The sequence below is a fragment of the Tupaia chinensis genome, unplaced genomic scaffold, assembly GCF_000334495.1.
Source record: "Tupaia chinensis unplaced genomic scaffold, TupChi_1.0 Scaffold000147_1, whole genome shotgun sequence".
Lineage (NCBI taxonomy): Eukaryota > Metazoa > Chordata > Mammalia > Scandentia > Tupaiidae > Tupaia > Tupaia belangeri.
The window spans coordinates 8415320-8428696 of record NW_006159617.1 but is presented as its reverse complement, the minus strand read 5'-3'; the positions used below and the strand labels follow the sequence as shown (position 1 = coordinate 8428696).

The window sequence follows — 13377 nt, the reverse complement described above, 5'->3', positions numbered from 1 at the left end:
TTCCTGCTCTGAAGTTAAGTGCTCTTTTCCTCCTCTCTGTAAGATTAGAATCACACACTCACTGCCCAGGAAGGAAGAGGGCAATGGAGAAAATGTCACCATCTTCTTCACAGCCCACCCTAACAGGAACATCTTCATAAACAGAAGTTTGTTGACCTGTGCTCTCAGTAACCAAGAGAGTATAGTCATAGAGACCATAGTCCAGCACTGGCACCTGGCCTAAGGGTGATGAACCAGATGTGGTTTCAGCAGTACGGCTACCAGAGGGGCTCATCATCTGATGAGAGTGTCCTGTCTTCTTCACCTTGCTTATATTAATTCCTATCAAGGAACTCGTCAAGGCTGCAGATTCTGTCATGAAAAATGAAACGATTACCTATTATGAGATTTGCCACCTCCCTAGTAGGTCCTCATCTTCCTCAATTTTTTAAAAATTTATTTTATTTATTATTACGGTTGTTATTTTTAAGTTTGCTATGGGACATGTGTACTCACCAGAGAGAGAGAGAAGTAGAGAGAGGGAAAATGAGAAAGCAAGCCTTCAGGTCCAGGACTCGAACTGCTGTTGGTATGTGGGAGTCCACCACCTTAGCTACCACACCATCTGCTGGCCCCTTCCTCAACTTTTAGGTAACGTGTACAGTTTCTTTCCATGTCCGGAGTTCTGGAACTGCCTCCTGTCTTTCCATCTCAGGTACAATTCCAGCCTTGACTATCTTTCAGATGAACTACCGTCTCCTGTCTTACCTCTCATTTCTCCCACACCATTGCCAGTCTATTGCTGACCTCAGCACCCAGTTCAGAAAACACTGCTTCTCACCGCCAACACAATACAAACTTCTTTATTTAATCCTTAGGGAACTCAACCACTTAGATCAATTCACATTTTGCTTCCCGCAATTGTTCTGCCCTCCAGGCAAGATGAGACTCTCCTAGTCTTCAAGTCCAACTGTGGCTTTCTTGATTTTATACCCTGGTGTATTGTATTTCCTCCAGCTGATATGTTCCTTCCCCTCAACCTACTGAATTCAACTCATCCATGAATCCAGTATTTGCTCCTCTGCAGCAAAAAAGTGGAGCAACACTCTCACCTTCGAGTACCCAGGATTCCTTTGTTCCACGGCCTCCAGAACTGATTTCACTTGCTCTTTGCAAGTAAGAGATTACATCTTAATTACTTTCAGGTCATGTGTCATCCTTAGGGACAGCCTTCTGGTCATACTAAATGCACAAGTTTTGAAAGGGGAGTTCAGTTTTATTTTTCCCAAATGTATAAACTATGAAGGTTGTAAAAGAATTAGGAAATTCCACATTATACTGAAAATAGAAGTAGTACTTTGTTTTTAAAGCATGAGGAAATTTAAATGCATCATCCAAATTTTGCTGAGAGTTCCTCAAAGGTTCTGGGCTAAGAGAAAATAACACAAGATCAAAAGCTAGGACCTGGGTTCTGATTCCAGCACAGCCATGGACTGGGTGATCTTAAGCTAGTTACTTCCTCTAACTACAATTCATTTTCTTGCCTCTCAACTCATGCAGTGAACCCAAATGAATTCTAAGATTTATCTCATTTAATATTACTGTAGCAGTTGAGTCTCAGGATGCAAGAATGATACAGAGAATGAGGCAGCTATCCAAAGAGCAGGCAAATGGCCTGCTATCAGAACAAGGTAAAATCAACTTTGGCAACAGCTCTCAAATAATAATGGTGCTCAGATGAGAGTGTATACTCCTGCCTTTTCCTCTACGCCCTTTTATGCACCTATCCACCAGCATCCTCTGACTGCCGCCATTATTAACCCAGTAGCCATTTCAAATGTTCTTTGTCAGCTCTGAAGCAGACAGGATACATGCATCCTTCATTCACTACGCTCCCCTGGGCCCCTTCCTATCCCTTCTTTCCCTCCGCTATACCATTCACTGCAATTGACAAAGAATTGAGAAACCATCTCAAATACAAATACTACTCTCGGGAACTTAGTTCATGGAAAAGCCCTGCCTGCAAAAATCTTGACATAGCAAACAAAGGGCAAGCAATTTCCCAGGCTACGTAAGAAGAAAAAAAACATAGCAGTTTTTATTTGCTGGAGAGGAGCCCAAGCTTTGGTGGTGTAACCTATACTGAATACCTAAACCTATGTGTAAATCTTACCCCTTGTCTTCCAGCTAATAAAGAAGTATGAGGTATAAAGATCAAGAAAGGAGAACCCGTGTTAATGTATATAATGTGTGGGTAAGCCTTTAGTTTTTTAGGGTATTTGCAAGAAAATGAGAGAATGCATATTGGCAGAAAACTATACCTGTGTATAGTTTAGAGAGCCTTCAGCTCTTCCAGTCACGTTCAAGTACAGAAAAGAGCACCTACTGGTGAGAAACCGTGAAGAATGTGGAAAAGTTTTTACTCTCACACAAACTTTTTACCGTCCTATACAATATACACTGAAGAAGGCTCTGTCCCTCAGAATGAATGGATAAATAAACAAATAAAGTTAATAATTCTTTTTTAAAAAAGAATGATCATGCTTTAATCTCTTATTGAGGAGATAAATCCTTTCAGAAGTGCAAAGCCACCCAAGAATGCAAAGCCAAATGGAAACTGAAAGAAAAGTTAATATGTTAATTCACAGGGAGGCACCAAAGGGAGCCCTAACCAATGGGGGGGAGGGAGTTCATTTGATTCCTCAAGAATAGGAAAGAGAATCTGCCTCACTATCCTTAAATACCTAAGAGGCATTAGACCACATTGAGGACATAAAGAGTTACTTTGCATTACAAAGCTAAATCTCTTGGGGAGGTGTCTAGGTGCTGCCGACTGTGAAAGACAACCACCTCCTCTGGTGATTTATTTGCAGAGCAAGGTCCAGACTCTTTTAAAGCAGAGCTTTCTGTAGAGTTTTCATTATCCTGAAAGTATCGCCAATAGAGACATTTCCGTAAGTCATTCTTTCCCGCTCAGGTAAGAAGATATGTTTTTCTTATCAACTAAGAAAAATTCCATGGGGCATTTTTTGATCCTCAGGCATTTTAATTGAATGATTCCAGGTTTTACATTCTATGCATATGATCAGCTACGATTTCAAGACAATTTTTATCAAAACGAACGCTTCTGGAACAGGAGCAACTCCCAGTTTTCTCTACAGGAGGGGCTGGACAGTCCTCTGGCTGGAAGTGGTCCAGGAAGCTGCGCTTGTATACAGTTTACATAAGCTCAAAGCATGTCAAGAGTTTATATCAAAGAGGGCAGCAGCTTATGGAGATTATGCCCTTAAACCTACAAGGCCAGTCCTCTGATCCCAGGCAGAATCGTATTTTAAATCACTTCTAAATGGGAACCTAGTTTTGTTTTCCAGTTTTCACACAGGAATTTAGTAGCCTATGTATTCTCAGGTGACATTAACCAGTGGTAATTTTTTTTTTTTTTTTAGTTTTTCACATAACAAAGTTTCTCAGTAAAATTTTTGATATTCTATAAGAGCATATATTCTTTCTGTCTGTTGATTTTGAAAAGACAAAGAACACATAGCCTGTTTTTGAGGATGACCTATTTCAGCAGCTTAAAACTCCGGTACAATGGAAAGGTTATAGGATTTTATTAGAAAAACAGAGAAGTATACGTTACTAGCTTCCATAACTACTAAAAGTCACATGAAAAATTAAAAATGTCACTATCAGGGCTATCCTGTTTGTCAAAATATCCAGAAAGGTATTATACACTCACTAGGCAACAGTCCTACACAGTTTGAAAACTGTCACTTCCTTTGATTTTTCTATCTCCATTTTCATCCCAGATATAAAGGGGAAAAATGGTCATAAATAAGCAGAACCTGTGCCCACTAATTACCTGATCGCCAAGAGAGGGGCAGGGTAACATAAAGACCACAGTTGATACAGAATGAAACACAGCTGCCAGCTGTCAGTTACAAGGGGCAGGACAGAATTCGGCATCTTCTCATCCCCCTCCTCTCTCCCCCTCCAATTTGCCAGCAGCAGTAGAGGAGTCTTCAACAACGACACTCTCCATTGCAATCTGTCCTCCCCACACCCGATCCTCCTAAAGCCGCCCTAAGATCCACCTACCTTTTGAGGATGACAGGAGGTTCGCTAAAGGGAGGACCAGAAGGATGCGTGGCTATAGCTCTTCAGCATCTCCCTTCTGAAGCAGTTAGCTGGAAATACAGACTCGCCTCCATTTTCTGGTCACGTGATCCCTGGCACATCTAAATAAGGATGATCACCTGCCTCCCAGATCTCCCAGAGTGCCGGCCACCACAGCTGCTCCTGCTGGGGGCCAGGACTGGGGCTGTGCAGGGTAACATTTGGATTCTAACATGCTCTCTAACCCAGGTCACGCAGTCAGAAATGCCTCTTGATTTTTAGGTCTGCCCAGGAAAATTGCTGTCACCGCTGTTCCTGGGTGAGAGTGGCTGTGCACGGCTCAAAGCACAGGTTGTATGGAAATTAGTTCCCCTGAAACTTCGTTTTGGAAAAAAATCTGTAGCTTCACAGCACGCTCATGTAAGATGGCAATGTAATCGTTTTTATGTAATGAGCAATAGTTATGATCATAATGAAATGGACTGTAGAAGCATAGCAGGATCCATACCAAAATCCAACTGAAGGTTCTAGAGAAAGCTAGGATGCTTGCCTAGGATCCACATGGCCTGGGCTAATGGAAAACAAGGGCGTGTGGAGGGTAAGCATATGGATGGACCCTGGCTAGAGTTTGGATCTGACTTCCACCACTAACTAGCAAGTTTGGATGCTACCAAATCACACAGGGCCTCAAACTGCTCATTCACGAAATGAAAAGTTATAATCATGTGACTTTGAACTTGTAAGATAGGTGGTGTGATAGTTGGGCGGCTGGATTCCACATAGCTGACTGTGGGTTAAGTCCCAGACCTGGCAGCTTGAAAGACACGCTTAGAGAGTGTCCATGTATGCCCCTAAATCCTTAGAGAATGGAGAAGGGAGTATGATGTGGCCATTTTATGGGGAGTGTTGGATTGTTTTCTTTCTCTCTTTATCTCTCTCTCTTTCTCTCAGACAACCACATGCATCCTATAGCATTTTTTTTTCTATAAGGCACATGTGCTTGCTAGGAGAGATAGAGAGAAAAAGAGAGAGAGAGAAAGTGAAAAATCATCTCTCAGGGAGGATGGTTACGTGGTAATCCCTTCTTCTCCAGTCTCCTCTTAGCAAGTTTTTCAAGCTGCCAGGTCCAGGACCCAAACTGTGCAGTTGGCCATGTGAGATCCAGTGCCTTAACCATCATACCACCTGCTGGTCCCCTACAGCAAAATTTTAAAAATATGTATGAAAAATAAAATTGTGGGCCGGCAGGTGGCATGGTGATTAAGGGACCGGACTGCCACATGGCTGACCATGGTTAAAGTCCTGCACCTGGCGGCTTGCTTTCTCACTTTCCCTCTCTCTTGGTCTGTCCCTTTCTGGTCAAATTAAAATAAACAAACAGATAAATAAATAAATAAAGTTAAATAAAATAATTGTTAAAATAAATAAAAGTGTAAGATCATTTCTACAGACTAGGTTAAAAATAAACTCTCAATATGTATGTAATTCAAGACATAAAAAGCACCAACAAGAAAAATATCTACAATTTTATCTGTCAATTAAAAAAAGGAAACTTGGGACCAGCAGGTAGTGTGGGTGGTTAAGGCACTGGACTCCCACATGGCTAACTGTTGTTTGAGTCTTGAACCTAGAGGCCTGAGAATCACACTGGATTGTGTGTTCATTCATGTATGCCCCAAATCCCAGGAGGAACATGGAAAAGAAGGAATTGTGGAGTGGCCATCCTCCATGTTCAGGTTGGACCATGAATAAAACCAAGCTTCTCACATGGCTTCTAGACTCTCGAGCAATGGGGCTACCTGTGTGCCACTGCAGCTAGACTAATAATACCTGTTTCCGAAGTCAGAAGTTGTAGGCCAGCCTGTGACCTGGTAGTTAAAGCAGCTGAATCCCACATGGCTGACCATACAGTCTTGCATCCCAGACCTTGCAGCTTGAAAAACATGCTGAGTATGTGTGCATGTGTGCTGAAGGGAAATACAGTGTAACTATGCCCCATGGGGGGGGGGTGCTGTCTCACTTTCCCTCGGTCTGTCTCTGTCTCTTTCCAGAGAGCATGTGAAACCTCTGGCATAAAAATTGGAAAAAAAAAATGTCAGAAGATGACTTGGAAAATGTGTAAGTTGTCATCAGGTCAATCATAGATACAGACTGAGTATCCCTTATCCAAAATGCTTGGAGCCAAAAGTAGTTTTTTTTGTTCTTGTTTTTTGTTGTTGTTTTTTAAAGATTTATTTATTTATTTATTTTTATTTATTTATTTTAATTTGACCTGAGACACACACACACACACACACATACACACACACACACACACACACACACACATACAAAGAAAGAGAGAGAGAGGGGGAAAATGAGAAAGAAAACCGCCAGGTCGAGGACTTGAACCACGGTTGGCCATATGGGTGTGTCCAGCACCTTAACCACCACGTCATCTACTGGTTTCAAAAAGTGTTTTAAATTTTGGATTTTTTTTTCATATTTTGGAATATCTGGAATATTTGCATATATATAATGAGATCTGCATATATATATGTATAAAATGAGATATATTGGTGATAGGATCCAAGTCTAAATAGAAAGTTAATTTATGTTTCATACATACCTTACACATGTTGCTTGAAGGTAACTTTATATAATATTTTTGTATTACAGTATTTTGCCTACAACCTATAGCATGAGGTCAGATGTGGAATTTTCCACTTGTGGTGTCATGTCAACATTCAAAAAGTTTTAGATTTTGGATTTTTGGATTAGGGATACTCAGCCTATACCTTTAAAACCTTTAAGTTTTAAAGATCGCCATAGAAGCAGAATGTGTGGAATATGAAGTATATTGGGTTCCTTTTGTTTGTTTGTTTGTTTTTTCATTAAATGGAACGTTTCGGACATCAGCCATCACCAGTGACATTTCCTTTGGTCGTATTCCTTCGATTGCACCAGAGCAAAATAATCGTACCTCAGAATCAGCTGGGCACTTGAGGAAGCGTACTGGTTTACGCATTATACTGAAGAAATTACAATTATTTTTAAAATAAAAAGTACTCTTTGGGCCAGTCCCCTGAGTGGTGGTTAAGGCAGCTGGATTTCACATGACCGATTACACATTTTGCGTCCCGGACCCAGCAGTTTGAGAAAGACACCGGGTGCATTTGTATGCCTGCCCAAAGTTCCAAAAGGAGGGAGAAAGCGGGGAGAAGGGATTGTAGCATGACCATGCTCCATGGGGGGGTGCTTTCTCACTTGCCCTGCCGCGCTCTCTGGTTATTGCGCATGCGCTCTGGTAAATTAAGTGCCCTCTGGCAAATTGAAAGAAAAAAATTAAGTCATGACTTCTTGTTTTCCTCAAATACTACCAATTTTCATGGAGGTTTATTTTCTCAAGGAAACTATGCCATTAGTTTAGTGTCATTCTAATTTGCCAGAGGGCAAACATATTCACTAGAGAGAGGGAGAGACAGCGAGAGGAAGAGGGAGGGAGAAAGCACGCCCCATGGGGGTAAGGTCATGTGACAGTCCCTTCACCATTTCTCCATCCTATCAGGATTTTGGACGCACATACACACCTGGTGTGTTTTTCAAGCTTCTAGGGCTTGGATTCAAATTGCACAGTTAGCCATTTAGGATCCAGTTCCTTTAGTCGGTAGGCCACAGGGGCTGACTTTTCTTCTTCTTCTTCTCCTTTTTTTCCATGAGCAACAGAGACAGAAAGAGAGAAAGACAACCCTCCTAACAGGGTCTTCATGACACAGTCTGTCCACATCTTTAGCCAGCGCAAATTATAGGCAGTGTCCACTGTATTCAAAGAGGTCTTTGTAAACTGGCAGTCTTCTCATGTGGCTTTGTCACACAGACATTGTGTTTTGCCCCTGCACCACCACTGAGCCTGAAGCGGTTATTATTGAAAGTCTATTATTGGGTAGAACTGGTCAGAAATACAGAGGTGGTCAGGGGTGGTTTGGAGGAGGCATCAGATGAAGAAGGAAGGAAGGCTAAATCTTGAACTAAATTGCAAATTTAAAGAACGTTAAATAATACTGAATTATCACCAACAACTCAATGAATCCAACACACCAAAAGATCAAATATTCTTGTAAAAATAAATTAACAGAGAGTCAGTGACAACTTTGGCCTTCCAGGTTCCTTTCAGGGCAAAGCTAAAAACCAGTGAAGACAACGGAAAGCTAGGGTTTATGGAGTATCAGCTGACTGCTGAGAAAGGGCAAATGTTCGGAACTGGGCTCCAGATCATCACACAGCAAGACCCAGGGAGGGACCGTCTGCACTCACACAGTTTGAGCCATCACAGAGTTTCCATTACCCAACATTGACAGAAAGAGCTTATGGGTTATATTTCTTTATCTGTTTTTCATTTTCAATGCTTATGTGGGTAAAAAACCCAGGTATTAACTCTCCAAAAATAGGTTGCAGACAGAAAAAGCCTGATTTCAGAAGGTCTTATGAAAAACCTAAAGAGATCTAACGATGTCACTCATGGGGGCAAAGATGAGTTATTTTCCAAGACAGGAAAACAGCCCCCAAGTTACTAATTTAAAAAGAAAGAATGAAGAGAGATCGCCATAGAAGCAGAATGTATGGAACATGAAATATATTGGGTTCCTTATTTATTTATTTATTCATTTAGATATTTTTGCCCTAAAGTGGATGCTCTGGCCAGAGAAAGACAGAAAGAGAGAAAAAAAGTGAGAAATCATCCTGCTAGGTGGGAGGGACCTGCTGTAATCCCTTCTCTTCCATTGTCTTCTAGGGATTTGGGGTATTCACACACACACACACACACAGAGACATGGTATGATTTTCAGGCCACCAGGTCTGGGACGAGATCCTCAGAGTCAATCATGTGGGACCCAGTACCTTAACCATCACGCTGCCTACTAGCCCAGTATATATAATTTTTAGCTCAAGGCATCCTGTTTTAAAAGTATTTAATGACAATTCTCACTTCCTTATCCTCGCCACCACCTCCACACTCCCCCAAATACCATTCTACATTCATAGCATTGCATGCATCTCCAAAAGATTAGGCAACTATTGCAAGTTTTCTCAATCCTCTTGGCAATTATGTCCTTTGATCACCTGGCCCAGCTATATCTTTGCCCGACACCTATGGAAAGCCAATATGTTTGTGTATCAATTCTTATATTTCTCATTAAAGTGAATTAATTCATTTCCTCCATGACAGAGACACAAACAAGAACCCCAATATGGTCCTCACACCAGAATCCATTCCTGGTCTCAACCATCCTTAATCACAAGCATGTACATGCCCAGTGTGCTCAGGGAGGTTCCAGGACATGAACCAGGACCTCTTTCATGTGGTTCCAGTTGCATTACCATTGTACCATTTCCTAGCCCTAAGCTGTCACGTTTTTATATAACTCATATGATGAGTTAAAAATTCCTAGTGATTCCATGCTTGCTTAGCCTATAGATTAGGCTTTTGACTATAACCTGTGAAGGTAAATGTCACATGTCAACTTGACTAGGCTATGGTACTGAGTTATTTGGTCAAATCCCAGTCCAGATGATGCTGTAAAGGTAGCTTTCATACGTGGTCAACTTTAAAATCAATAAACTTTGAGCAAAGCAAATTACCCTTTGCAATGTAGGTGGGTCTTGTCCAATCAGTTCTCCAAAAAAGAAGGCATTCTCCTCAAGACTACAACATAGAAAGCTGCTTGAGTTTCCAGCCTGCTACCCCACAAAATTTGGTCTCAAGACTGAAATCATGACTCTTGACAGGGTTTCTGGGCTGTTAGGCTATCCTCCAGATTTTGGACTTGTCAGCCCCTGTAATCATATGAGCCAGTTCTTTAAAATTCTCTATATATGTTTATTTTTATCTCCCATTGGTTCTGTTTCCCTGGAAAACCCTGACTGACATATAATCAAATTACCCCTTTTTTCATACATCATTCTTTCATGTCTGGAAACAAACACCTAAATGCTCACTTTCAGAAAGGTTTCTACGCTGCAGATTACTCTGCAGATGTTCTCTGTGACCATATGGAAAAGTCAGGCACATTCATCACTGTCTTGGGGAATTGTTTTTTGATCCTGTGCTGGCCTGGTCTGTAGCTGGAGGATGACCAGGGTGTCAGCAAAGGCTTCTGGGAAGATTGAGCTTAGGGAACAGGAACAGAATGCTTCAGATCTCAAGGGAGATAGGTTATCTCCTAGTCCTGTGACAAGTTTTGTTAACAAGAGTCAGAAGGCAGAATATGAGGGGAAAAAGCATCTTTCTATTGCTATCTCAGGTTTTGAAAATATGGTTTGCTCAGGATCAGCAAATGGCATAATGATTATGTCACTGGACTTCCATACAGTTGACCGCAGTTTTAAGTCCTGGACCTGGTGGCTTAAGACACACACCAGGGATGTGTGTATGCGTGCTCAAGATCCTAAGAGGAGAATGGAAGAGAAAGGATTGCAGTGGGGGATGATTTCTCACTTTCTGTCTCTGGAGAGCCCATGCACCCTATAGCAAAAATATCTCTTAAAATAAAAAAGATAGAGCTTTTTCCTGCTCCCCATGCCATCGGGACATCCACCCCAGATGGCCTTCTTGCACAGAGAGTCATTTGCAGCTGGGAAGGGGTCCTGCAGAGAATGACTTATCCCCTCACACACAAGCCTTTGAACTCTCAGGTGTGTTAATTGGGACTTGGAGAAGCCCATCTTTCCCCACTCCTCCCACCCCCAATGCCATCAGGACATCTGCCCCACGGGCTTAGCTGCACTGAGCTGCAGAGAGACTGTGACTCATCCCCTGCCACACGTCTCCGAATTCTCAAACTTCAGTATTGCCAGAAGTGACCCCTTCTCTCTTCCTCAGTTGAAGCTCAGCAGCTCAGTCCCAGGTACACCTGCTCTCTAGAAACTGGGAGGACTTAGAACAACCTAAGTCCAGAGACAACAGTGCAGGTTGCTGGGTGAGCATCAGGGAGGTAGAGCAGCAGAGAGATCATCGATCACCACTTCCTTCTGCTTGCCTTTAAATATTCAGAATTAACTTGAAGAATTTAGGAAGAAACATGTAATTCACCTGATGACTAGAAACCATTGGAGAGGCACAAGAAATATGATAAACCAAGAAAATATCTCTCCCCCAAAGGAAAATATCAATTCCTCACCATCCATAGACAATACTATGGAACTTGTGGAAAAGTCGGTAAACAATTCAGAATATTTACAGTGACAAAACTAAATGAGATGCAAGAGAAAAGAGACAATGAACTCCAGGAGATACAAGAGAAAGAGATAATGATCCAGGAGATGAGGAAGTTTTTTCACAATTTGAAAGAAGAAATAGACACCATGAAAAAGAATCAAATGGAATGGTTAGAGATGAAGACTGTAATACAAGAAATCAAAACTTTCCTCAAAAGTATTAAAAGCAGATTAGATCATGCAGAAAATTGAATCTCAAATGTAGAAGGCAAAACCTCTGACCTAGAAAAAATGATCAAAAAGACTGAGAAGATAACCAAGAAGAATGAGGACAATATACAAGAAATAGTAGATACCATTAAGCACCCAAACGTCTGGATAATTGGTATCTCATAAGGTGAAGAAAATAATAAGGGCATTGATAATGTAATCCATGAACTCCTGAAAGAAAACTTTCCAAACCTAGAGAGGCATTCAAAAGTCCAGACTCAGAAAATACAAAGGACTCCAAACAGAATCAACCGTAGAAGATCTCCAAGGCACATCATAGCCAGATTGGTCAAAACCACAGACAAAAACAAGATACTAAAATTGGCAAGAGAAAAATGTCAAGTTACTTACACAAGGTATCCCATCAGGTTAACATCAGATCTCCCATCAGAAATAATGCAGGTAAGGAAAGAATTGGGAAATACAGTCAAATTGTTAAATAAAAAACAATTTCAACCGAGATTACTATCCCAGCAAGATTATCCTTCATATGAGAAGAAAAAAAAAAAAGTTCTCAGATAGACAAAACCTAAACGAATTTACCAACTCCAGGCCAGCTCCTCAAGAAGTTCTGAAAGGAGTGTTATACCAGGAAAACTAAAGTCAGACAGACAGAAGTAAGGGAACAAAAACAACCAAGAAAATGGCTAACTTAATGATAGGAACAAAACTGGAAATATAGATATAACATTGAATGTTAATGTATTAAATTCTCCTATCAAGGGACACATATTGGCTGAATGGATAAAAAAAACAGAAGCCCTTTTTCTGTTGCCTACAAGAAATACACCTCATAAATAAAGACATACATAGACTAAAAGTGAAGGGCTGGAAAAAGCTGTTCCATGCAAACAGAAATCCAAAAAGGGCTGGAGTCACAGTAATGATTTCGAACAATATAGGCTTTAAGACAAAAACTGTAAGAAGAGACAAAGAAGGGAATTATATAGTAGTAAAAGGCTAGTTCATCAAGAAGACATAATGCTTATAAATATCAATGCACTCAACTCAGGAGCACCCAGATATGTGAAGGAAAGACTGCTAGATCTAAAAGGAGAGATAGGTTGCAACAAAGAATAAGCAAAGCGATAAGTGATACCATAAATCAAATGTACTTGACAGACATCTATAGAACTTCCTACCCTAAAACCACAAAATATACATTTTTTTTTCCTCATCCCTGCATGAAACCTTTTCAAAGACTGACCATATGATAGGGCACAAATCAAGCCTCTACAGATTCAAAGGCATAGAAATGATATCCAGCATCCTTTCTGACCATATTGGAAATAAATTTGATATTAATTTCAGGAAAAATCTTCAAAAATACCCAAACACATAGAAACGAAACAATTTACTTCTGAATGGCTTCTCAACTACCAAAGAAATTAAGATGAAAATTTAAAGATTTATGGAAACAAATGATAATCAGTACACAGTCCATAATCTATGGGACACAGCAGCAAAAGGAGTCACAAAAGAGAAATTCATAGCAATTACTGCACATAAGAAAAAGATGGAAAGTTGGCAAATAGATGACCTAATATGCCTCAGAGAATTGGAAAGACAACAAAAACATCCAAAAAATGCCAGGGGAAAAGGAATAATAAAGATTTGAGCAGAAATAAATGAAATAGAAAATAAATGAAAGCAAAAGCTGGTTCTTTGAAAAGATAAACAAGATTGACGCACCATTAGCTAGACTGATTAAGAAGAACAGAGAAAGGAATCAGGTTAATCAAATCTGCAATGAAACAGACAATATTATAACAGACACAATAGAAATACAAAACATCATTAGAGGATACTGAGTGACTG

General features: G+C 40.6%; 1 protein-coding gene and 1 long non-coding RNA gene across 4 annotated transcripts in view; one reads left to right on the top strand and one right to left on the bottom strand.

Annotated features, from left to right (window-relative positions):
* PRUNE2 (prune homolog 2 with BCH domain) overlaps positions 1-13377 on the bottom strand; it is a 132237-nt gene that overhangs the window by 98837 nt on the left and 20023 nt on the right. The gene's annotated exons all lie outside the window — the stretch shown is intronic.
* The window catches only part of LOC114007284 (uncharacterized), a 52343-nt gene continuing 41880 nt past the window's right edge, over positions 2915-13377 (top strand). The window contains exon 1 of the long non-coding RNA XR_003548914.1: positions 2915-2956. This is a non-coding gene — a long non-coding RNA (uncharacterized LOC114007284). The remainder of the gene's footprint in view (positions 2957-13377) is intronic.